The sequence below is a fragment of the Megalops cyprinoides genome, chromosome 21 (genome assembly GCF_013368585.1).
Source record: "Megalops cyprinoides isolate fMegCyp1 chromosome 21, fMegCyp1.pri, whole genome shotgun sequence".
Lineage (NCBI taxonomy): Eukaryota > Metazoa > Chordata > Actinopteri > Elopiformes > Megalopidae > Megalops > Megalops cyprinoides.
In genome coordinates, this window is record NC_050603.1 from 19,905,998 (window position 1) to 19,933,253 (window position 27,256).

General features: G+C 48.3%; 1 long non-coding RNA gene across 1 annotated transcript in view; it reads left to right on the forward strand.

Moving 5' to 3' along the window:
- The window catches only part of LOC118769269, a 54,746-nt gene extending 33,908 nt beyond the window's left edge, over positions 1-20,838 (forward strand). The window contains exon 3 of the long non-coding RNA XR_005004475.1: positions 20,685-20,838. This is a non-coding gene — a long non-coding RNA (uncharacterized LOC118769269). The remainder of the gene's footprint in view (positions 1-20,684) is intronic.
- Positions 20,839-27,256: the final 6,418 nt, after the last annotated feature.

The following is a 27,256-nucleotide window of genomic DNA, read 5'->3' on the forward strand; positions in this document are numbered from 1 at the left end:
TCTTATAACACATGAGGAATGTGATAGTACATGTGATAGTAAATAAATTCATGAATGCACTAGTAACATGTGACAGTAAATGAATAGAGAATTCAGTGTGTAATATAATCAACAGAATAAAGGTGCAAAACTGCTGTGTAGCCAAGTCACCCTAAAGACTGTTAAATGAGTGACTAAGTGTTAATCACATATTTCCAAGTAAGGCAAGAAGGGGAGCACGCCTAATAAACTTCTCTAAGCACTGCAGCCCTACTGCATGAACAGTGCAAAAAGGGTACAAACCCCTCCGAGGATAGGTGTCAGTGGGGGGCGCCGGTTCGGCCCGATAGGGGTACGCTGGGTGGGGGGGGGGGGGGGGGGGTAATGCACCCCCTCTGCTTCCACGTGAGCCACACACATTCCAGCCAGCTCCTGCGAGAGAGACCTTACGTCCCGGCACCGGAATTTCCACCTCCCGGGCAAACCACATCACACCGGTCAGGTTCGAATTAAAGAGTGTGGGAGTTTTACTGGCGTGCTGGTATTCTGCAAAGTCCGACATCAAACGCCCGTGGCAAAGCTAGGAGGGGGGAGAGGGGGGAGGAGGAGGAGGAGGAGGAGGAGGAGGAGGGAGGAATGGTCTTTATTCACTCCCTTCTAGAACAATCTGCTTGTAATTACAGTGCGGCAGCAATCATTTCACAAGAACACATGCAAGTATGAAGCGCAGTTACAAGGACATTAGAGCACATGCTATTTACAGTGGAAAATGTTTGTCTCAAGGTGGTGATAGCTTGTACAACTGTGTTGAATCGTAGTGCCTCCGAAAACTAAAATGCGCCAAGTGCTATGATTGTATAACATAATGTTTCATTGGCCTGATCTTGGCAGGCTGTTATCAAGCACAATCTAGACACCGTCAGAACATAACAGATATTACAGTTGCTTTGGTAAAATGGAGCTGTCTTAAGTAATGTAAAGTGGTGTTCAGTGTTTTGTGTGCAATGGGGGACACATGTACGGTCAGAGGTTATTTCTGTATTTTGTTTGTTTATATGTGTTCAGTACATTCTGTATTGTTTTTACTTCATTTTTAATTTACATAAGCAAGAGCTTTAATTTCATGCTGTAGGCTTTTGTGTAATACACAGTGTGGTTACGTTAGAGTTGCACGTAAAACAGAGATATTAATAAGATCTATTTGAATCTTGTCAATCTGTCCATGGTGGCCCCTTTTCTTTAATGTCTTGTATTTCATAAATGATATAGTGTCAGTAGTCCCCAGTACTGATACACATAGCTAGCCAAATTTTTCTTTTTCACATCTTTCAACACTAACCATAGACTGTGAGCTTTTACATGTAACGTATGGTACAGTACATTTATCTAGGTTAAACAGGGACAGGTTTCCATTATAAACCTTTCAGTTGTGAAAGATGCTTTGAAATAAATGAACCCATGTCTGTAGGATGATGGAATAAGAATTCCTTCACCCATAGTTCAGACAGTCACAAAGGAGGGAATGTCTTGGCTTGGAAGTAGTATTTGAAGTGAGCGAAAAAGAGGATTTCAATGCTTTTTTATCTGCGCCGTATTGGCCTGTGATGTTGTCTGAGTGGAAAATATAACGGTCTACTCATTCATTTGCGGGGAGCAGGTGAAAAGAGACAGCCACAGTTTGATCGTTTGTTGCTCCCGATGCCGTGCGTAAGGTGAAGACCAAGGCAGCTGGCGTTTCTGAGACAGCAGTGTGAGGACTATGAGGACACCGTGCACCAGACTGAGGCGTAGCAAGCATTCCTTCACCTTTATGCCAGCTGTAGTAATGTGTAAGGCGTGTTAAGTAGTAAATGTGAAAGGTGTGTAAAGCAGTAATGTGTAAGGCGTTGCAGGTCACTCCTGATGCCACTAAGCAAATGAAAAATGTAAAGTCAGTTGAGTAATACATGGGTTGGATGCCAGGTCCTTTTTCTTCTTTCTTGGCAAGGAGCGAAAAAAATGTCAAACACGCTGCAAAGTATCGGAGGCTGCGAACGTCAAAGCCGGCGAGCTCCTCCTTCACGATTCGCTGCCAGCGTCCGGAGCTGCTGAACTTTGGCAGGAGTTCGGACTCGGGATCGACGTGAAGGGGATCGCAGATAGCAGACAGGAGAGTACTCTGGGAGGCGTCTAACGCGGGTGCGCTACTACGAGGAAAGCGTTGCACAATGCATAGGGTTATGTCATACACTACAGATGTAAATATTCACCGGGTCGTCACACAGGAGTGGCAATGTAGGCACAGCGAATCAGCGCTCAGTGTTAAAAGAACACTTAATACAGTGTTAACAGAAAAGGAGAGAGAGAGAGAGAAGGAGGAAGAGAGAGGACATTAAGGAGTTTGTGTGACCACAAGACCGTGTTTCTGCAGACTGCTTTACATAATCCACACAATCTGGCCTCTATCCAGTCTGACCCCGGTACACTTCGGGCTTAACTTCGATTAAAGACCTTAAGCGAATGTAACGTTATTTCATCACTTACACAATACTTTTTCAAACTCATAATGGTGTGCAAGAACGGAGGATAATGTACGGAAGTCTGCCGTGCGGAGTGAAGGGCAGAGTGCGCTGCTGTGAGGCTGACTGAAAGGCCGCGTGTGCTCGTTTTAACACGCCTCACCGAGCGCTGCGCGTTCAGGGAAAAAGGCCTCCTAGCTTTTATTTACGCAGCAGAGGGCTTGCGCAGCCCTGGGTTCAAACTTCAAGAGGCGCTATTACGCTGAAAGCCTGGGCTAACTCTCAGTCCTCAGGGACTGCTGAGAGCGAGGGGTTCCCACACACTCTGACAAAGCACTCACGCTCTGAGCGCACACACATACACACACTTACACGCACGCATATGGACGCACGCACACACACTCTCACACACAAACTGTGTAAACATGCAGACACACAGTTTACTAAACACGCAGTGCAAACATGGTCTCACACACATACACGCACGCAGAAACACACACATACTCTGACTACATGGACTCTTATCACACATATTCACACAGTGCAAACAGAGTGTCTTACACACACACAGCAAACACACAGTCTCTTAATGCACGTACACACACACAGTGCAAACAAAGTCTTATAACGCACCGCACACACACACACACACACACACACACACACACACACACTGTCTGGTACTATGCGCATGCGTGCCCACACACATGCACGCAGGGAGACAGCAGGCCCAGTCAGTGTAATTAATGTGCCCGCCGTGCAGGGCGGTGACTCATCACGGCTCCGCCGGCAGCACACACGCCTGAACGTGCTTCACGGGAGCACACGCGGAAGCACCGTGGAGCTGCCCCACACAGCGAGAGGGTACTTACACAGATAAAGGCCGCGCAGCGCACACACAGACACTCTGTCTCTCTCTCTGCCTCTCTCTCTCTCCCTCACACACACACACAGACACTCTGTCTCTCTCTCTGCCTCTCTCTCTCTCTCTCACACACACACAGACACTCTACCTCTCTCTCTCACGCGCACACACAAACACACACTCTATCTCTCTTACACACACACACTCTGACACAGACACACACAGACTCTCTCTCTCTCTCTCTCTCTCTCTCTCTCTTTTTCACACATGCACACACACACACACACACACACACACACACAGACACTCTACCTCTCTCTCTCACGCACACACACACACACACACACACACACACACACACACACACACACACACACACAGACACTCTACCTCTCTCTGTCACGCGCACACACACACACACACACACACACACACACACACACACACACTCTATATCTCTTACACACACACACACACTCTCTGACACAGACACACACAGACTCACTCTCTCTTTCACACATGCACACACACACTCTCTGACACAGACACAAACAGACTCATTCTATCTCTCTCTCTCTTTCACACATGCACACACACACACACACACACACTTTCTGACACAGACACTCTCTCTCTCTCACACACACACACACTCTCTGATACAGTCACACAGACACTCTTTCTCTCTCTCATATACACACACACTCTCTCTCTCACACACACACACACACACTCTCTGACACAGTCACACACAGACACTCTTTCTCTCTCACACACACACACACACACACACACACACACTCTCTGACACAGTCACACACAGACACTCTTTCTCTCTCTCTCACACACACACACACACACACACACACACACACACTCTCTGACACAGTCACACACAGACGAGCGCGCTCGCGCGTACGCGCAGCAGCAGACAGCGGGAGCCGCTCCGTGGCAGCGGCGCGGCGTATGCAAATGAGGTGCAAGCAGGGTGTGAGAGCGCAGCTTACATGCAAATGAAAGACCTCAAAGACAGGGGTTATAAATAGCAGCTCAGCGTGGCTGCCTCAATGAACTCTGCGCTTTCTCTTAAAGGGACAGGCTGCCCGTAATCTGCTCGACGCACACACACCAGAAGCAGAGCGACAGCTTCTCTCCTCTGTTTGAGTAATGTTTTTGCACTGGCTCTCGATGTGAACATTATCAGGACGGAGGTGTTCAAGAGGCGCGGAGAGGAAGGTGAGGTTAACGTTGCACAAGTGTAAGACACGGCTGAACACGCATGTGGGCGACCCTCCTTGCGTGACAGCGTTTAGCGTAATATCATTTTCCTACAGGAAGAGATTATCTCCGACACCCTATAGCTATTTATTTCGCATTGTTGAAGTCTGAGTCTGACTGGGCAGACAGTGAGAAGGCTCATAAGATAAGGCACAGGAGGTGCTAAGTGATACGCTCTCGTAGTGTTCATCTCCTGCATGTTGAGCGTGATTCAGCCCCATTTTGAATGCTCAGATTTACTTTTTCTAAAGGTTGAAGGAAGGATATGAGTGATTTGGAGCTCGAGCGGGATGGCCGGTGACCTGCAGGGCAGCGGACGTGGGGCGGGGAGGTTCACCACGTGATTGATGCGTGACGTCTGTGTAGCTTCAGATTCAGCAGTTTCTCACCCCCGTGCCAAACCTGGTGCAGTGTCACTTCAAAAGCGCTGACAAATGGCTTGGAAGACACAGCCACAGATTTTATGGACCTGATACTTTCCAGTGTGGCCTTGCAAGCACAAAAAGAAATCAAACTGAAGCTCAGCCACTGAAGCTCTACAACTTTGTTGTAGATACATACAGGGATATTGCTGAAATGACACAACTGGGAAAGACAAGAGGAATATCTTCATTTCTGTACAGCACAACAATGATAACAAAACAATATTATTATGATTATTTTCCTTATTATTATTTTGATTAATAATAATAATAATGATAATAATAATAATAGCAGCAACAAAAGTAACAACGATAATAATAAGCTACAACAGTATCAGTATCATAAGAATTATCATGATTGAAATGAAATCATAATCATCAAGATCATGAGCATAATGTGTATATCTCCATGGTAAGATGTTGGCAAGCTCCCAGCATGCATAGTAGTCTTTCCATTGCTTCTCCTCAGGCTAGACTGTGGGATTACACAGTCATTGCAGGGTTTCTTATTGGCCTTTCTGTGGGGCTGTTAGGAGGTTTTCCATCCCTCTGTGAAGTGGTATCCATGGAAATTTCACCCCTTGTTTACTTCCCCCGGAGAAAGTCCTTCCCAGAATTCTCCTGGCGGCAACAGTGTCCAGGTGTCAGGTTGGCTGGCGCACACTGTCATTTCTTTCTTTTTTTTTATTGGACAGCTGTGCCGCCTCGTTAGGTTTATGTGCCTGTAGGTTATGCTGTGAGAGCTGCGCTCACAAACCGAGAACCAGTTACAATCAGGACATATGACATATGGGCAAACAGGAGCGCTCCCCACAGCTCTCAGATACCTCAGGTTTCAGTTGCCGGGAAGGATGTGGCTGGGTAGCGGCTCCAAGCGCTGACCCCAGATCAGCTGTGTGTAAAATGAATGGGCTGAGTGTCAGAACTGGTTTAAGCTGATCGGCGGGACTCGTAAACAGCGCCATCTGCCCTCTGCTGTGCAGATTTCAGTTATACCTGTTACCTTCAACCAGCACACTCCTGTCCTTTAGAGTTTATTTCAGCTGTCCAGCAAATAGTTGTCCAGGATTCCTTTCTGTTCATAATCACAACTGTTCTTTATTGAGACAAGTTTATTTTATGCGTCTCAGGATGGCACAGACAATTACTATTTAAATCCTGTTTTTTATAGTCAGACTATTATAGTGGCACAGCGTCATTTTATATGAAGAATCCTTCCTTTTGAGCTAATTGTTGCTCTGCAGGGGGAAAACCAGAGCGACCCGGGGCGGGTTTTTGTATGTACAGATTGAGGAGCGGGGATTGTGGGTTCTACACACGCTCTGTGGCGTCTCTCGGGAGCGCAGCGGAGCTTTGAAGATGTTGGGGTGGATGTAGAAGCAGACTTACTGGACCAGGGAATCTCAAACGTTCTGCTGGCATGCTTCCATTTCGTTTTTTTTGCTCCGCTGGTTTGAAGCGCCGCCTCTCCCGCCGCCCGAGATCCAGTTCTCTGCACGGCGAAGACTGTGGATTTATTGAGGGACTGTCCGCGTTTTAAAACTCTCGCACACAAGTTGTCATCTGCGATTTCTGCACGTTGCCTCATTCCGCTTAACCACGTGGTTTTCTTAAGCACCGCCACTAAGCCGTAGCGTGCACTTATCAGCAGTCTCTACGTGCTCAGATATTTTAAGCCACTATTTCATTGCAAGAGGAACACTGTAAGTCAGTTTCGTTTGATGTTTGGTTTCCTGTTGTCATGGTACAAAAGTGTAATGCCGTGACCAGGCAGCTTTCTTGCTAATTGTTGTAAAATTTACGCTTGGTAGGCCCCCTTACAGGGGCATTGGGGGTTCATGGGGTTCAACTGAAAGGGACATTTCTTAAATATATTGAAATGTGTCATATGTAACAAAAATGCCAAATGTTTTTCCAGTTACCTCTATTAGTTTGAAAATTCTGTACATTTCACTCTGCAATATGTATCATAAACTGTGTATGTGAGGGCAAAAATAACTGATATATTTGTATAAGCTCATGTGAAATACTGATTCCTTGCCATTTTGATTTGATATGTGCCACGCTGTGTGGCCTTGGTGTTGTTGTGGAGTTTCTTCCTCTCAGTGAGATGGAAACTCAGGACAGACTCTCAAGTGTTTTGGGATGATCAGCTCCCTCTCTCTGGCCTTCGGCTCGCCCGTTCTTACCTCATCAGCCTGCGACGGACGGCGACCCTCGCCTGGGCAGAGGCCTGCCCCCCTGTCAGGCGCGTGGGCCGCTCAGATGGCTGCGGGCGTATCGATCCTGGCGGGAGGCAAGGGGGGTGGATGGGAGTGCGATCGGACAGTCTGACGGGAGTTTGACACTGGGGAGGCGGGAATGTATGCTCTCTCTGGCAGAATGAAAACCCACGCTGTTCCTCAGCCAAGAGCAATCATGGGAGCCCTACTATGTCTGACTGCAAGCCTGCTCTTCTGTATATTACTGCTGCTGTTAATAGTAATGATAATACTGCTCCAGATACTGCCAATAGTAACAATCCTACTACAACAATTGCTAATACAGCTAATAATAACAATACTGCTACTCTTACTATTACTAATAATTTCATTGCAATCATTCTTCTTATTCCTATAACTACTGTCCTTGGCTTGAAATGAGAGAGATAATAATATTGATGAAAATAATATTATTATTACTATAATTATCATTATTATTAACAGCAACAATAGCAATGGTGATCGTAACAATTATGATCACCATTGCTAATAATAATCATTGTCGTCTTTAGTCAGGGTGTTGATGATAATGAATGATAATATATGTTGATGATATGAATTGCTAGCATCTCTGTAGTGCCTTTCCGTGGCCTTAAACATCAGCAACAACCAGTTTCCCAAGTTGTCTGACTTGTTAGCAGTTCATCTCTGCTCAGCAGAAGAGAACAGCACAACAACAGATTCTAAGAAACGCTGTCGCCTCGTGCCTTTTTTTTTTCACTGGAACGCGAGGAAAAAAAGTGCCTTTTTCACAAAAGCGTTCCGAGCAGAGTTCAGGCCATCTGCAGCGGACGGGAAGGCGAGGTTCATTCAGCGCCGAAGAAAGGAGCCGTCAAAAACCGCCCCGGGAGGCCGCCGGCATCAACCTGACCGCGGAGGAGAGATGGGGCTCCGTGGAAGCGGGCTTTCTCAGACCGCTGAGTGTCCGGAGCACTGTGTGTTACCGCGGCCTGTTCGGTGCGGAAACCTGAGAATAGCTCCCATAGCCGGCGTGTTCACTCTCAGCCCCTGTGAAAGCTGATATGTCGGAGTGAGTAGGAGAATTGAGCTGAGAGCGCTGTTATCATTTCATCTGAGTGATAGAGTAGAATGAGAGAAGAGGAGCTGTAAGTGGTGTGTAATGGATGCTAATGTTTTACTAGTTGACTACAAGCTTCCAGCCCTCTGTTCTCTATTAGCCATATAGAATCTATGGTTTTTTTTGGCCAAAAAATGAAGATGATTAAAAATGTTGCTGAATGTAGTGATTCTCTGTAATATATTAGCTAGAATCATAAACACCTTTAAAATATGTAATGCATTATTCAGTGGTTGTTATATTCTGGCATTTTACTGCTGAAAGCAAGGTATTTTACTATAAAATTCTCTTCTCTCTGTTGTTATTCGGTGGTGTGTGTGTAGTAGGCAGCCTTATGCTGCACAAGTGACTCCAGCCAGTGAGACACGCTGCCCAAGAGCTGCCTGGAGCGAACAGCAAGCTCATTGGCGCAGAGTAACTCCCCCCCGCCCTTATCTATTGATCTGTGACATAACCGCCCTGCGGTAGTAATGATGTCATCGGCAGCCACTCGCTCTCCGTGGTGACCTTGGCGGGTCCAGTCTGCCGGTAGTCCTCGGTCAGAACTGAGCGAGAGAGCCAGGCTGCTGATTGGCCAGGCTGGCTGGTTGCCGTGGGAGCCCGAAGAGTGGGCGGAAGAGAGCAGATTGGGGCAGATCCCGGGGGGGGCTTGAGGATTCCTATTGCAGTACCTGACTTACACCTGGTGATTGTTGGGTTCAGGTGTGGCGCAGAGATTAGGGAATCTGAACGTCGTTGGTTTGAAACCTGGGCGGAGCACTGCAGTTATACCTACGATGCAAGTACCCCCATATTGCTTCATTATGAATATGAAAAAACGTAAGGAGTTTAAAAGGCCACTGTTAAGCAAAAATCTGATGTCATGACCCTTGACACTCAGGGTCTTAATCAGTGCTCATTTGTTCCCTCTCTCTCCACATCAATGGCAAATCACACCACACCCTCACTGAACTACACTATATGGACAAAAGTATTCGGACGACCTGACCATTACACCAACAGGGACTATAATGACATTGTATTCAAATACATATACTTTAATATGGAGTTGGTCCCGCTTTTGCAGCTATAACAACTTCCACTCTTCTTGGAAGGCTTTGCACAAGATTTTGGAGTGTTTCTGTGGGAATTTGTGCCCATTCATTCTGTAGAGCATTTATGAGGTCAGGCACTGATGTTGGATGAGAAGGCCTGGCTCGCAATCTCAGTTCCAGTTCATCCCAAAAGGTGCTCGATGGGGTTGAGGTCAGGACTCTGTGTGGGCCAGTCAAGTTCTTCCACACCAAACTCATCAAACCATGTCTTTATAGTCCTTCCTTTGTGCACTGGGGCACAGTCATGTTGGAATAGAAAAGGGCCTTCCCCAAACTGTTGCCACAAAGTTGGAAGCATAGCATTGTCCAAAATGTCTTGGTACGCTGAAGCATTAAGATTGCCCTTCACTGGAGATAAGGGGCCTAGCCCAAACCCCGAAAAACAGGTGTGGCCAAATACTTTTGTCCATATAGTGTACACTGCAGCCCGTACAGGTCTACTGTACCTTGCTCTGCAGCATTACTGTAACTGTAAATATGCCCCCTCTTACCTTGCTCGGCTGGGGAAGTCCTGTTGAGTCACCCAGCCCTGCATGGCCTTGACGGACAGATAAGGGTCACGCGTCTGCGAGACGCTCTCTTGCCCGCTTTATGGCCTAATTGATTCTGAACACGAAACCCAAGTTCTTGGAAATTCCCGTGCACCCCTCTCCTGCTGAGGCTGTGCCAGGGGGGCGGGCAGAGAGCCAGCAGCACGGGGTTCAGGGAGTCAGGAGGGGTGCCGAAACTCCCTCGCCGCCCGCGGGCCACCCTCTTCCAGGGGCTCCGGCTGTCACAACCCATGTCACAAACTCCGTCACGCATATTGCCTTACTCCTCTGTCATGCATCTCGCATGAGCGTGGGAACCTTATATGTTGTGTAAAAGCGGAGTTGCGTAACTGGCTTGGCCAAGAAGGTGGCGGCTTTGACGTGACTACCTCTTCTGGGGAAAAACATTGTGGGGAAAAGGCACTGCTGCGTGTATTTCTGTGGGATACCGGCGAGCAGGGTGTCCTGCCTGGTGTCTGTGTCTTCCAGGCCTTGGTGTCGTTGTGTGAGTATGCACACAGACTCTCTCTCTAAGATCTTCTCTGCCCCCCCCCCCCCCCGACAGGGAAGGAGGAACACAGAGAAGCTGGTGACTTGAATGAGAGAGCTGGGGGGAGGATTGGGGTGGGGGGGGGTGGGGGGGGGATAAAGTACAGGGAGGTCATCCTCGTGGAGCGCTTTAATTCGTCTGTCACGCACGGCACCGCTTTGAAGTGAGAGCCTTGTGCTCCGGCTGATATGAGGTGCCTTTATGCACAGCGGGGCTGCTGCGAAAAGCCTCTGAGGGCTGTCTGCGCCCTGCCTTTGACTGTAAATAAAAGGATGTCCTTCCGTCACGGCTCTGCCCCCCAACTCCGCCCCACCCAGCTCATACATTCCCACCAATCAAAATGCGCTTAGTGGATGCAGAGCCAGAGACTGATGCCGCCGGCTCCCATCTTTTGAGGCTCTGAAGCACCGCAGACCCACTTCAAATGTAAGAACTACACATTGGTAGCTACTATGTAGTGTGTGTGCAGTGTGACAAAGTATCTGCTCATACAATCAGCTGCATTATGGTCCCATCTTAGCAGTATACTAATGTAGGTTATTGTATATTTTTTCAACTGAAGGATTTGATGGATTTTAAGAATTTTAATGTAGTCTTCCCTTATGACAGCTTTGTGTGGTGTTTGTCAGTGACAGTGTGGTGCAATGGTTAAGGAGCTTGATTTCTAGTAGGTTCAGTTCCCAAATGGGACACTGCTACTGTTCCAGGTACATATGTAATGGAATCTATACGATGGGGCGTAGTTGCCATGGTGTTGCAGGCATGGTTTTGGTGTAGCGCTTCACCCCGGGCGTTTAGTGGCAATGCTAATGCTAATGCAACACGCCGCGTACTCCCGGGTGAGGTGCAGGCCTCCGGTAGCGCCTCGTTTGCGGGGCTCAGCCTGTCAGAGGTGGGCCTTATCGAAGGCCCCCGGGCCTCTCCAGCAGAGGGACAGAGCCTGCTCCCTCCTCCTTCCTCCCTCCCCCCGGCTCTGATGTCTCGGTGCGCGGCCGGCGGGCTCACGGGTCAGAGCGCAGTCAGAGCGCAGTCACGGCGGTGGGCTCCCTCTGTTTATTCAGGCAAGGCAAACAATGCGGCCTGCTTGTTCAGACGCACTGCCAGTCTCAAGGTCCTCGTTAAAGAGCCTCTCACAGCGCATTCATGGAAGGGTTCTGCCTCTCTCCCTTCTTTAAAAGTGCCAGTCAACCATTCAAGGATTCAGACTGGCTTTGTTGGCTTTTCAGGAGTTATCCAGTGTTACTAAAGCACTTAAAACACAAACACAATAAAAAAGGACAATGTGAGTACAATATAGAATACAAATAAAGCAGACACTCGTCTGCTCCTTAAAGTCTGCTTTGGAGAAGACAGGCATAGTAAGACGATAAACTTAGGCAGCAAAAGAATATTTTTAATATTACTGATATTTAGCCTTCATTATTAATTACTCAGAGATATATTGGTATATTCAGGAAGATTACTAATATTGCTGTCCTGATCAGAAATGGTTTGGAATGATCATTAGTATATTAGTAATATTAACAGCATTGTATAATTACATAGATGGAAATTGCAAGGTATGGTCTGTAATCTTACTAATATCACAAAACACTGGCTAGCAGTGATGAGCCATATTAGCCGCAATTACATTAGTTATTAATTCCATAACAGTTATTACATTGTAATTATTAATTACGTAGTTGGAAAGGGCTAGGGATGATCAGGAATATTACTTATATAATGATTATTTCAGCACTTTTTATTAGCGGAATTGATATCCAGCGCCGTAATGATACTGCATATTAAGGGAAGGAACTCAGGAAGCGTGGCAGAACGTTGCACAGCAGTTTTTCAGCAGTCCCTGCGAGGCGGCCCAGTTCTGAGGGTTTTTTGCCTGACCTTCTCGGGATAACCGTCTGTCAGACAGTATGTCAGGCTCGAAATATTCTGGTGCCCGGCCAACAGTAATCAGCTGCTGGTTGCCGGCGGGGTGGGGGTGGGGGTGGGGGGGGGGGGGGGGGGGGGCGTTGGTGGCAGGGGCTGCCCAGAAATGAGCGGCCGTAGGCGGACAATGAGAGGTCAGCAGGCCCGGCCGTCCGTGAAACCGCAGAGGGCCGTGACGCCGCGTCGCGTTACCGCCTACCTGGAAATGTGTGTTCGCCACGACCCTGTGGGGAAACCCCTGTCTGCTCCCGGGCCAAATCAGTAACAATCTCTCAGTGTGCTCTCAGGGGTAAAGAAGGAATGCTTGCGTGTGGGTGGGAAGGCTGGCACAGGCCACTTTGATTGTTTGATTGAACAAGTTTCGGGTTGAAAATGGTGACCTGACAGTGGTGTCCCGCACCCTCATCACCCTGTGTGTCACAGTGTGTGGGATCACGCCCCTATACCCACCCTCAACTCCCCTACCCCCCTCCCATCTGTCCTTGACTACTGAAATGTTTACGCTTCAATAGTGGACTGTTTGGGCCTTAAAGTGCTGATCGGGACATTCAGAGGGGATAAGATTCCAGGAAAGTATGTGGGAAGACTGGCAGGGCCAATCTTTCTTTCATGAAGGCAGCGGGGCCGAAGGGGGAACCAAAAAAAAAAAAAAAAACGAGATTCTTGTTTACTGCTTGCGGTCGTGAAACGCGCACCATTTCACCCCGTCAAGACTTTCGATGGAAACTTTGAGTTCGCGCTAATCTCAACAATATGTGTCCACTGTGCGGGAGCAGACGTGTGCCGTGTGAGGGCTGGCGTGCCCTACCGGCGAGCTCAGTGTGAGTCACGTTCATCGTGTGAGGGGTTTCTCTCCGGTGATTTTATTTGTCCAGGAGAAGTTAAACACGTTGTTGCTCTTCAAATGTTTCTTTTTTATTGAAGGAAATTGACTAGGATGAATGTGGTGTGCTTCGGCCGTAGGAGGGATGCATGTGTTGAAATGTTTTACTCTTGTCCTGTAGGTTCTAACCTGGGTAGAGGAGATTCACCTCAGGTCAGAGCAGTGTCATGTCTCTCTTATCTCTCTCAGACTGGTTTTACAGGTTCATTCAGGATTCTCATGTAGGGCTTTCTAAGAATTACAAGAGGAGCTGTGTGTGTATATGTGTGTGTGTGTGTGTGTGTGTGTGTGTGTGTGTGTGTGTGTGTGTGTGTGTGTGTGTGTGTGTGTGTCTGGGTGTGCCTGGCAGAGTGATGGCCTCTTGATTGTGTGTGTGCACATGTGTGAGAATGTGTGTGTGTGTGTGTGTGTGTGTGTGTGTGTGTGTGTGTGTGCTTGTTTACATAAATGTGCATGTGTGTGGACACACACAAGACTGCACTTTAGGATTGAAAATCATGTGTGTGTATGCTAAATTGAGAAGTCGCAATAGGTGGAAATTATTTGATGTCCTGCCCCTGGTGGACAGTTGCAGAATTGCAGCACATCTAATGGATTAATGTATCGATGTAGTTTCTTTTGAAATTTGTAGATTTAATAGCAAGCCTCGCAAAATATTTGAAACAGCTGAATCTCTGTTTTGCAGTGGGAATGCTACTTGTGGTCACCACTTGCGGTTACACATTGCACAGCATGGATCAATTTAAGATGAATCTGAAGAATTTCAGAGATTTTTTTGTAGTTTGCACTGTATTATAAATTGCTGCAATAATACCCATATGTGAACTTGCGCACAGCATCGCAGGCATTTTGCTGGTCACCTCAGTATTTCCTAGCAGCGGGGTAACTGCTGATTTGCATCAGCTGCGTTGAGGGATAATTTCTCCCCGCGCCATCCGCCGCGCATCAGTCAGGCAAAGCCAATTACTCGCGTGATGCATGTACTCCAGCCCCTCTAGTCCTGGAGCGGGGGATTGAATTGCAAAGCAGTAAGGATCAGACGACCCCCCCCCCCCCTCTTCCCCCCTTCCCCGACCCACCGGACCCCCCACCCCCGCAGTGAATAGAAAAACACGGTGTCCCTACAGAGAGGTTGCAGTGTACACAGACAGGCTGCCGTCTGCTGCGCGCGCACACCGCACCGAACGTTCGCGGAAGCGCCGAAACGGGCGCGTTTTGGTTCCTTTGTCTGTGTGCCGGGAGGACGCTGCCGCCACGCCGCACGCTGTTTTTGCCGGTACCGCCGGTGTGTCTGTCTGACTCTCAGGAGGGATAGCAGGTAGGGTTTCAACGATTTCATTGGGCACCTGGGGAAAAGGAGGAGGGGCTTCAGTGGGACACTTTATGAAAGGAGAGTGAATCACATCCCTGTTCGTGGGGGTTTGATTATTTTGTGAGTAAAGACAATGGGGCTTCATAAAAGTAGAGAGTTCAATTCATGCAAATTCCTGAGGGATTACTTAGGGCAGATTTCATTCCAGCAGCAAAAATGTCTCAGTATTCCTAAGTGAACCCTTGGAAAGTGTTCAGGTGGACATACCAAGTATGCACCAGGTAAATGGACCCTACAGGCCTGGCTTATAATTGCTTGGAGTGTCCAGCTAAATGCTCTCCCTGGCTTTTGTGTAGGACTGCCTGAGATGCCTCAAAGATTTGGCTGTTAACACAGCCACAAGATGTCTTTTGATTGTTAGTTTGTGTTTGTTCACTGGAAGTGGATGTTGTGTGGCAGCAGTTAATGAAAATTACACCCCATTTTTAGTAATTACGAGGCTCATGCTGCCGTCTTCTCCAAGCGGAAGGGAGAAGACACTGGTGGGAATACAGTAGAACCAAACAGGTGAAGGAACCACAATGAGCCACTGAGTTTGTCTCTGTTCATCGTTGGTTGAAAACTTGACTGCGCGCTTTGGCTGTGACTTGAGAGAGCTTGTGTGTCTTGTCTTGAGGTGTGAGCTTGTCACACCTCCGGATATTGCTGAAGACACAAATAACTGGTGATCTGGTGATTTTCCCAAGATGGGAATTGGGTAGTTTTTCTTTTCTTTTTTTGTGAGAATTTGACGTATATTTTTTTGCGTTTTGTTCATCATTGACTTCAGTGGCACACTGTGGTGAGAAGGAGAGGGTTCCCTGGTGGAGTGGATAGCATGTTGTCCTGGGGCTTGGGAGGTGCCTGGTGGATGGGGTTATGTTGTCAGAGCAGGTAGAGATTGCTTCGGTGCCCCCATGGTACCCTCTGGTGCCCTATACCCAGGGACACCAGCTGCGGGCCGGCACCCACCTCATGTGGCGGGGAGAGGGCGGAGTTTCCCAGCAGGAGGCCCAGTGTGTGCCCCTGCGCAGGGGGGAGTGGCTTGATCCAGTGGGACAGAATGTGATGGGTCAGGCCCTGAAGTCACGGCCGATCGATTAAGTCCTGATCGTCGATTAGGGGAATCAAGAAATCTCATGAACAGCTCACATGGCTTTTAGTCTTCTCTGTTCCACTTCTGTGCCCTGCTGAGAGTTTCTGTTGCTGAGCTCAAAACCCAAAGGTTGCTGCTTTTATTCCCAAATGAGGCATAGCTGTTGCCCCCATGAGTACCCAGTTAATACTGACTCGACTGCATCAGGAAAGAGGAACAGTTGTTGCAAGGCTAATCTCACCGAGAGGGATAGACGGTCACTTAACAGGATAGTTGCTAAACCCATGAAGCAACGGCCTCAAAAATTACCACAGAACTGAATTATACCTCTGTGACCCAGTCTCAACAAAAACCACATTGTGAGCTACACAAAGTTGATATTTATGGTAGGGCTGCTATTTGTAAACAGCTTGTAACCAAGGCTAATACGCAACAATGCACAACCTGGTATAATGAGCAAGAAACCTGGACTTCTGAGTCCCTCTGAAACCTTCTTTCTGAGTGAAAGAAAGTAATATGGTCTGATTAGTTGTCCTCTGGTATTTTTCCTACATCTGGATATGTTTATATTTGGAAAAAGCCAAAGGAAGCCTTTGACCCACATTGCCCGTTAAACAGGGTTGTGGATCTGTTATGGTATGGGCAGCCATGTCATGGGAGTCATTGGGTCTAGTTATTACTCTGCGTGGTAGAATTACAGCCAAGGAATACAGAGCCATTTTAGGCGACCAGGTGCACCCTATGGTGCAGACATTGTTCCCTCAAGATGTTCCCATCTTCCAAGATATTGACACCCATAACGCCCCCAGACAAACTGCTAAATGGATTCAAGAGTGGTTTCATGAACACCAGTCAAAGACGGGGGCCTTCACAGTCACCAGATCTAAAATCACTAGACCTTCATCTCTCAAAGAACTGGAAACTCTCCATCTTGAAGAGGGGTCAGATATGCCACTAGAATCAGTTCAAAACTTGGATTGCCTAATTCCTTATTAGTTAATCAATATTCATGTATTGTTTGGTGCTCATAGTTTTCATTATTTGTGTGCCTCCTGTTTGTTCTCATATATATATATATATATATATATATATATATATATATATATATATATATATATATATATATACACTCCAATACACATATATACATGTATTAGATACATATACACATGTGTTTTATTTAGAGTCTGTCCTTCTGCCTGGCACACAGTGCTCATGTGCTTTTGTTTCGGATGCCAAGTTGCCTGTGTCATCCTGTTTGAAGGGCTTGGCTGTGTTCGGGGTGTCAGAGCGTGGCTGGGGCCTGTCTCTGCTTGTGTTTCCGTCTGAGATGGGTCTACACGCTGTGAGAGGGCTCTCTCCTCAGTGGGGTTTCCACCGTAGGTTTTTGACGTGTGCGCTTGGGTAAACGGCGGCGGTTTCGCTCACAGACGTCGGGGTGCCGTGGCTACAGCTGTTTGAACTATTCTTCCTGTGGAAGCTCTGCTGCTGAAATGTAGTGTTTGTGAAAGGGTTCTTTTTTTTTCGTGAGGCTTCAGGCCGGGTTTGGCATTTCCCTGCCCAGGGAGTGGATTCTCTGCCCAGTTTCTCCTGTAGCTTCCAGCTGTTCCTGAAGGGTCAAGTCCAAGTAAGTAGAGTGTTCTAGGATGTTCCTAAATGACATCACTGTGTCCGTCTGTTGCAATGACTTTGTAATGTCAACTTCCTGTTTAAAAAGTAGTCTTCAAAATACACACGTATTGCAAAATACACAAAATACACAGGGTAGATGGCCATTACTAACATATAGACGTTGAAATGGCAAAATCTCCTTTCTCCACTATGTCTTCAGATAGCAGACGTGTGCACCAATGACAAACCAGCAACTTGAGAGTCATTTTAACTGTAGTAAATACATCGGCTAAACCAGTAATGCATGAAGCATGTTTCCTGGTCTTGTTTTAAAGAATGAATGGTCTGTCAGGCCTCACCACTGCAGGAATCCCCTTCTCTGGTGGTGAACTGCCTGTCTGTTCAAACACGTTTCAGTGGATTCCGTAGGCTTTGACCGCAGGCAGCGGCCACAGGATGATCGCTCGGGTCTCTCCCTCTCGAGGAATCTGCGCATACAAGTGTTCCCCGGGCGTGGGTTTAGGTAACGATTCCGGAATAATCCGAAACCCGCGAGTCAGCACCCATCGGGACACGTGACTCCCGGTGCTTCCACGCTTCTGTTTACATTCAGGCTGCCTCGAACCCCTCGCGTTCCCGAGCTTTGAAAATGGCCGTGAGCGTTTTCACTGTTGGGAGGGCGGCGGCCCGTGTTCCTCGGCCTCCATTCAAGGCCTGCCGACTGATTTAAGGCCTGGCAGTTGGCGTGGGGTAATCCCCGGAGCCCGCCCCCCCCGCACCCACATCCGCCGCCTGGCCTGTGGAGCGCCGCGGGATTCCGTGGGCAGCGGGAGGCACTGTGCGGAAGCGGGTCCGGACACCCGCTGGAAACCACGGCAGGGGGTGCACTCGTCCCCGCTGCCATCTGGATACGCGCCGATCCAAAAATCACAGGGAGGAAGAGACAGCAGGGGGGTCTCTGGCATGGACCTCTGCCTGCCTTTCCAGAAGGTTTCAGGCTCAAATCCCACACAGCCCACTGCTGGTGTTCTAACCTTGAACAAGGTACTGGATCTCGTCAATCAACGTACGGTTGTGTGCATGGACAGTCATGTGGAAAATATAAGCCATGGGAGTCAACCAAGCTAACGACGTCTGTTGAGCGAAAAAAATCCCTTAAATTACATATTCTTCTCACTTCCTGTCAACAGTTGTGGGCAGTACAACAGTCTCCATTTTTGATAAATTCTGTTTCCGCTGGCTATGAAGAAACTGTTTGGTATTCATTTTCGAAACGTCACCAGCGCCATTCACAGTGAATGCAGTACTTTTCATATTTGTGTGTTTTTGTCCAGGTATTTGCTTTGTATTGTGTTGACAGCTCAGTTCAGGCTCCCAGGTCTCACTTACATCTCATCAGCATTCATGCCCCTGCACTGGTGCTCTCTGGGCTTGCCTGCTGAGTGGATGGATTCAGAATCAGCACATTAAAACCAAGGTCATTAATACAGCTTTGGTTTGGACAGCATCATAAGTCAGATGTCCAGCATGAATTTGAATAGACTGGGGGGTATAATGACAATAATTTGTTGGTTTGAAAGAGGCACTTAGGACTATTCTCTAAAAAATATGAATAATAAGCCCCCAAAACTAAAAAGAAGACTGAAACCCAGGGAAAGTGTTTGCTTAGTTGTACCAGGCGGGTGGTTTAGGAAGTGGTTCAGTGTGGGGGATCCTGGCTCTCTGCGCCGAGGACTCCCTGTTAAGACGGGTAGCATTGTACACTCGTATTTAATCCAAAACACAGGCTAATAAAAAGGAGAACTGTTTGTTCTTCGTTTCTTGGACGAGGCGCAGAGGAGACTGAAGAAATTCCTAGCTGCCTTTTTTTTTTTAATTGCTTTCCGGTCATGTGAAAGGAAGCACTTTTACTTGCATTGTTTATTTCTTGTTTCTGTTGGTAACAGGGGAAAACCGTAGGGTGCTTGCAGTGGCAGGGAGATTGACAGATGCTGCACTAAGAAGCTGTGCGGAGAGACAGACCCCTGCCTAGCACAGACCCCTCTGGCCTTTAAACAGTGACTTGGTGAATGAGGAGAGTGCCTGAGTTAGATGACTGCACAGCTATGATGCCTTCGGTGTGTCCTTTTATGGTCTGACAAACTCTGGGAATGCCTTTACAAAAATGCTCTATATGACCTCCGGAAATCCTATATTTAACAGGCCAAATCCAACAGCAAGCTATGCCGTCTTATAGGATGTTTTCACAAGGGTAGTATCTTATCTAGAGTTCAGAGGCGGTACTGAATGAAAACTTGGAATGCAAGCCAGCCCTCTTTTCCTCTGAATTGACTGGGTCCTTCTTCTGAGGGTCCCAGTTCCAGCCATTCCGCTCTGGTCCGTAAAGGCCTGCCGCTTGCGCTGTGATTTGTGTGCGCCAGCACAGTTTGGTTTTCCCGGCGCGAGGAGCGGCCCGCTGTGGGCCGTGACTGCTGTGCTGAGTGATGGCCGATGTCTGCGAGCTGAACGAGCGTTGTGCGCGTGAAACGCCCGCGCAGTGGGAAAGGAAACGCTCCCGGTCTCTCTTTCAGCCCCGAGGTTCGTGTTGCACAGAGCACGCTTTCTCCCAAAGGGGGCCGGGGCCCGGCTCCAGACTGATCTGAGGTCAGCGCTGCTGAGGGAGCAGTTTGGAATGCAGCCTCCGTTGCGATGAAGGAGGTGGGGGGAGCTGCACTCTCAGCTCCTGCCAATGGGAGCACAGTCAGTCAGTTCCTGGATTGCTCGGAGGCCAATGGGGACACAGTCAGTTACTTCCTGGATCACTCAGAGGCCAATGGGGACACAATCGCTTGTTGGATCGCTTCAATGGGACGTGTTGGAGCACTGCCCACACGGCTGTATCTGAGCAGGAGATCTGTGTTTGGCTCAACACCACTGTTTCTTCCACAGTTAATAGCACAATTTTGGAGCATGTGTCTCTGTCTGTGTGTCTGAATACATACGAGCTTGCGTGTGTTTGTGGGTGCGTGCACGTGTGAGATTGTATGTGCGCGTGTGTGTGAGTGTGTGTCGGGTGTCCCTGTGTCTGCTCGCCTGTGTGAGTTTGTGTGCATTCGTGTGTGTTCATCGATATGCATGATTCTGTATGTAGGGGTTTGGGTTCCTGCCTTTGTCTCTGCATATGTGTATCTATCCACGCTGGTGTGCTTGTAGGGAGGCCATTACCTCTGCACAGTTCACCTGAGTTCCTCTTTACTAATCATTCGCCCCTCCCCCTCTCCAGGTTGAGTTCGGGCCCCGGTACAAAGCACCGCACTCGGACCGTGAGGACCCCCATGGGCAGAGCCATGCGCCGTCACTGAGACAGAAGGTGCCACAGTACAGAGCAGATGCGCTAGCTGCCATCGGTCCCAGGCCCTGAGAACACCCATCCGCTTTACCCCACACCCCCCCCCCCCCCGGGCTCTCCACGCCGTAGAGACTCTGCATGGGACGCGATCGACGCCTGCATGTGACGTCACCGGTGAGTGAGACGCGGCGGCGTCACGCGGGCTGCTGCTGGCCCGCCCGGTGTGTTTGTGAGCCGGGGTGCCGCCGTTGTGCAAGGCTGGAGCAGGCAGGCCAAACCGTGTGTCAGAGCATGTGAGAGCACACTTCCAGCTTTGTGTCGGATCGAAACAGTACGCACACTCAGAGCTGGGAGAGGCACTGACACACTACCGTGAAGATAGAACAGCAGAGAAGTTAAAAGTTCAGTACGCTGTTAAAAGTTAGCTAGTTTGACCTTCTTTACGATTATGGGAGGTGAACACAGGGGCCTGTTGGATAAAACAGGTATTTTGACTATATGGTCATCAGGATTTGGTGTTGGTTTTTGACTAAACCTTTCATTTTAATGTAATAACTTTGCCTAGATTTGTATCTCATATAAATAAATGATTGCTTTGATTATTATGCTATTTTGGATACATTAGGCAGCGAATAATCTTTCATGGAGTGATGAAATGCTGATTTGGAGCCATCTGTGTTTGGCTTCGATAGCCCCAGAAAAGACCGCCTGGCTTCGTTTGGTTAGCGCCCTCTCTGAGCTAAACGAAGCAATCCCTCCGCGATCTGCTTCAGCTTCACCTCTCATTGGAGGAAAAGAAGAAGTGAAAAAAAGATCTGCCTGGCAACAGATCCATTGTTTACCAAAACAACACGGGCTTCGCTCTCTCCACATTTTTCAGTGAGACCTCCTGTAGGAAAATCTGTTGGTGTACTTTTCCTACAGCAGCGAGGCAGGGCACAGTGCTCTGTTGATGTGGAGGGGAAATCAATTCTTAATGAGTCACGCATGTGGAAAAAATATACCGCGTGTCTGAAGTAATTAGTGTGGGTACTTCACCTCATTTCCCCCTGTATCACATGAGCTGCAAGGTGTGTGTGTGCGTGTGTGTGTCTGTGTGTGTGTGCACGTGCATGTGCGGTGTGAGAGGGAACGTGTGGTTGTGTGTGTGTGGTGACTGTGGTTGCTGTGTGCGGTATCTGTGTGCGTGCGCATGTTTCTGTGTCTGTGTGGTGTGTATGGTGTGTGTGTGTGTGTATGCGTGTTGTGCGTGTGGGCGGCATGCAAGCAAGCGCGTGGTTTTGCTCGGCGCGGTTCTGACCCAGAAACCAGCAGCATGTGCCCCGTCGTGATTTCGCCGACACCTCTTTGTGCGAGGGGAGAAGCAATATGAGGCCCGCGTTCAGGCCTCGGCATTGTGATTCCGAATGAATGGAGTCCCGGGGTGTGTGTCATTCTGAGAGGACAAGCAAAGCTCAGTGATAACGGCGCAACCTCAAGGGCAGTAAGTACAACAGATAATAGCAGTCCTTGTAATCATTCGGTGTTAAACAGGCCTGTACCAGCGTGCTCTCTCTCTCTCTCTGACCCTGCTAACCCAGTGTCTGATAAGCCTGCTTGGATTATAATATTCGCCGTTCTCGGCCGTGTGGGAACGTGCGGGGCGTGCGGTGCCAACAAAAGGAATAGCGCTTTCGCGGGTGCGGTGGTGTTTGTAAAGCTTTTCGAAAGGAGGCAAAAGTTGGGAAGGTGGGGGGGGGGGGCTGTCTTCGCGTTTGACTGGCGGATCGATCGGGCTGCGGCTCTCTCAATCAGCTGCGGGAAAGTTGTCGGCTCCTGCTTTCCTGTCACCGTCTGGGCTTAATTTGATTGATTTAATCGATGCGGATTCGGGCTGAGCTCTCCGGATGAACGCCGCTCCGGCCTGTACCCGCCACAGAGAAAACGGCTCATTCCCGCACTCATTCATGCCATTCATATCCTCGTGCCCATTCTCAGCTCGTGGCAGCGAGCTGTAGTCATGCCCATGTGATTTGTGAGTGACTGGCACTCGTTGGGGGAAGAGCGTGGCTATAACCCCCCCTGCTGTTCATATGTGGTACAACAGCCATGGAACACAAAGGCAGGCCTTCTCTCCAGCAGACAGCATCATTCTTATATGCATATGTATGTGTAGCCTGATTATGTGTATGATACAGTAGAAAGCTTGACTCTGTTGGAGTCTGATAGGTCAACACTGTTTACTGTAGGTCAGCTTACTGAACACCGAGGGCTGTTTGCTAAAGGTATAGTTTACAGTTATCATTTAGCACATATGTTTATCGGGATGCAATAAAGAATTGTTGAGATACAATAAAATGCAGCTCCTGGACAGAGACAATAATTAGTAAAATACTTCAAAATTAACCCCTGGGAAAGAGTGTAGTTGGAGGTACTCTACTAATGAACAGACCTGTGTAAGTATTGGCCTTGCTGTCTGGGTTCAGTGTTTGTAATAAGGTGAATTCATGTGATTTTTGCTCTTATGTCAGGCGCTACCCATGCACTGAAAGCTCAGTTTTGGTAGAACAAATTCCCAGCACAGAGCAGGCTTTTCACTGAATCAGCAGCAGGGGAACGTGGACTGGCTGGTGTGTGCATTTGACTGGGCCGTTCAAAGGCTGTCGAGTCGCCCTCGTTTCCGAGAACAGTGTCTGTGATTATATTCACAGGCCACAGTGTTTGCTGTGACAGTGCGATCCACGCTAAACAGCAGGGGGGGGGAAGCTGCGCTCCCATTGGCCAGCGGGGCAGGGGCTGAGGGCAGGTCATTGGCAGGCTGCTCCTGAGGGGTGTGGTTTCCACACAGAGCTGCCTTGTGTGAGTTCAGCACATCCAACCACCAGCGCATGCACACACATGCAGACGCTGGCACCCGCCTGGGCACACTCTGACACACACACACACACACACACACACACACACAAACACCATATGTCACAGCACAGAAGGCCATAATCCATAGGGACATGCATCCGGAGCTTGCAGTAGTCCTGTAAATCACATTATGGCCTTGCTCTCTGGTCTCTGCATGGATACTATACATTGCTATCCACTGGGCTCTTACACTTCACCGAGCTTCATCTTTGCCATGTCACAATGCTGTCAGGTTTCTCACGCAGCAAACACTTTCTCTGAACCACACATATTACAAACAGCAGCTAAGAAGGCTCAGTTAAGTCTTTTTTTCTTAATGCAGTGTTTGCTCCAGTATGCTCCATTGCTGATGTTCACATGGCTAGACACAGCGGGACTTGATGACTGTAAATATTACCCACGTCTTGCTGTCGGTGCATTCCTGTGGCCCTCCCTCACCGGTGTTCTTGTAATGTGTTCATTCGGCAGTGTGAGTGCATAGCAGCGGCCTGTGAGTTTGAAATTGAGGAGGCGGAGATCTCACCTTTCATACTTAGCTTACAGTACCCTCAGTCATAGCTTTCAGCCTGTTCCCCTTTGATTTTTTTGATTTGCTTGGTTTAAAAAAAAAAAAAAAAGGTTTAATAATCCATACCCGTTGCTTGGTAACTCCATTACTCTGAGAGACGGATTTCTTTCATAGTCACATTAAGGAATTTAAACGGTTGCCTACATGTATTGCAATCTCGGTGATTACAGGGACAGCACTTTCCTCTGAAAAGAAGTAAATTGCGGCATGTCTCTCTAATTGCAGAAGCTCCGAGCAGCAGAGCACAGCTGAAGGTAGGGAACAGACTCCCATTCAGAAAACCGGTGCGTGCATTCAGATCACACAGTTAACTGATATTTACATGCGTACTGATGTGTTTGATATGTCTACAGTATGTTGTGGGCACAGAGAAGGAGTAACTCTATCCATCTGGACAAGTAATCTGCTGGTAAAAATTCTATCAAAATACAGAATGGAAAAACATCATCTCGAGGTGTAAGAGAAAGTAAATTATCTGCAGAATTATCAGGGTACAGATTATCTAACTAATCAGCTGCTTGAAATGCAAGGAGTGATCATGTAGCTATCTGCTGTCTGTTGAAAGCAGTGTGGATGAGTTCACCAGGAGAAAAAAGACTGTGGAAAGCCAGTCTGTGGTTGGAGCAGCTGAGGGACCAGTATGCACGTGCTCCACTTGAGAATGAACTCCCTCTGAAAACTGGGACATTCCGTCTCCACACTGGGGCCAACCCCGAGTGAGAGAACTGCGTGCGAAAAGGGCCTGTTAAAGTGTGCCTAGGGTATGACTCAAATCTACGTAGCACAAGTTCCCATGCTACCACATTCACGCATAGGAAGGAGCTTCAAGCTGCTGCATTTCCTGAGTACTTTCATCCTTACTAAGAAAGCCAAGTTGATGGCCCTCACGAGGGTAATGCATAAACGCTTGGCATTTTTAACTCAAGCCCACTCTCCTCGGGTTGGCAGTGTCTGAGAGCCGAGCGAACCTGATGACCTCCCTCAGGAATTGCCCGTGCGGTCCAGGGTGAGGCCATTCATTCACCTACCCCTGAGGTGACGCTCTCCGCTGCGCTTGGTTGTAAGTAGAGCCTCACATCAAAGAGTCTGATAAAGGAGGTGAGCGACCATGCCATACTCTCCGCCAGCATTCCTGACAGGCCACCGGGAGAGATGGTATGCATTAGGTATGGGGCCGTGATGGAGTTCTGCTCTGAGCTGCCCTGACCTTTGCCAGACCAGGGGCAGATGCGGATGGCTGGGGTTCCCGGCCCTCAATGACCCTCGCCTCTCCCCCCATTCCACGTCCCCCTGTCCCCTCCCAGTGGCCTGAGGATGAAGTGTGAGAGGAAGGCTCCGCTATTCTTGGCTGGATTGGGGGAAGTCTTGGCTCCCCGGCACATGGGAAAAATGCTGTTGGCAAGGAGACGTGCAGTGGCTCCGCTGTGGCCTCCGCTGCTCTGGCCAGTCGGAGCAGAGCACTCCTGGCAGTACAGCCGCTGCTGGAGGATACCAGAGGATTCTCCTCTACCTTTGTAAGGAGCTTGGCACTAGCTAGTGCTAGCAATGCTCTGCTGTCCCTATCATGTGATTGGTGAAACAGCCATGCCCAAGATATTCTTTAGTATGAGCAGATATTTAGCTCCTCCTGTCCATATGTCTTCCATCCTTATGGCCTTTCTCACTGGTATCTGAATGGCTACTCTAGATGTGGAGTTCTCTGCTGCACCAGGAACATAGTACTCCTGCCTGTCACATTTCCTGTACTTGAGGATTGTAATTTTGTGAGGGCTTAGAAGGTTCTGGTTAGTACCAGGACGTTCCAGCGCTGTCTGTGTTGCTGTGATAGCTGTGGACGTTCTGTTTTGGATCACGCTTTGTCAGGAATGCTCATAATGACACAGCAAACGAGAGCACTCAGGGCTTCAGCGGTGCAGGAGACAGCTCTTCGTGCAAAACACACAGGACAGACTATCTGGTCAATATATAGAATAGGTACTGCTCAGTTCCCGCACACACAGTGTGCTTCCCCTCTGTGTGACCCAGTAACCCCTTCCCGTGAATCCTGCCGTTGTACTCCAAATATCAGGCCTTCCGCTAAGACAAACTCCTGCCTGCCGCTTCCCTGACATCATTGCATTTCATCGGCTGCAAACAAAAATCAAAGCACTTGCAGAGAATTCCATGGCACAGAAAAAACAATGTTTTCCAAAAGATGATTTTGTCAGTTTTTTGTCATGCCTTTTATTGCTCTGTGCTGGTATAAGATTCAGAGCAGGCATTTCAGTTGGCCGTCTTGTTTAAATTCTGTTATGGTACTGTTTTGCAGCTTCTTTGAGTTGGAAGCTGTAAAAACAGTACAACCAAAATCAAAGGTAGCGTAATAAAAGGGAAAAAAAAAAACATCAAATTAGATGTGCCTGTCACATTTTCTACAGTATAACAAGTTTACTACCGTATAGATATTGTAGACGTTATGATCAAACAAAAGGGTTGGCTGTTGAAGAAGGCCGTTGTTTTAAATAGTCCCTCATCCTTCCATTAGTTCAGTATTGTCATTTAGCTGTTATATTTGTCTTGTCTTGTCCCCATGTAAGTACCTGCCTTCCTGTTCAATGTCAAAGGTCAATGTGAATGTTTGCCAATTGGATAGATTCTATCGGTGCTAAACTTAACTTGTACCGCTGCGCACCTAGAATTCACTTTCAGTAGCCAAGCTGGACGATGGAGTGGCGGTGGCAGCTTTTGCCCGGTTTGGATACATCAGGCCAAAGTCAAAGGCAGCGCTGCGGGATGCCAGTTTGAAGTTAATCCCTCTTTGCAGGCACATTCTTGAATATACTGCTGCATTCAGATACAGCCCTTCCCAAGCCAGGAACAGCTATAGACTCGCTACAATAATTATGTCAATGTGTTAGCGAACGTGAGGCTTGAAGGGAGAGAGCATTATCTCGCTATCGCCACGTAACCTAGCGCTTTTGCAAGACGTGACCTGGATATCACCTCTTGGTGGGGGAGAGGAGGGGGTGGGGTCACGCACTGGATAGCGCTGAGCTAACATTGA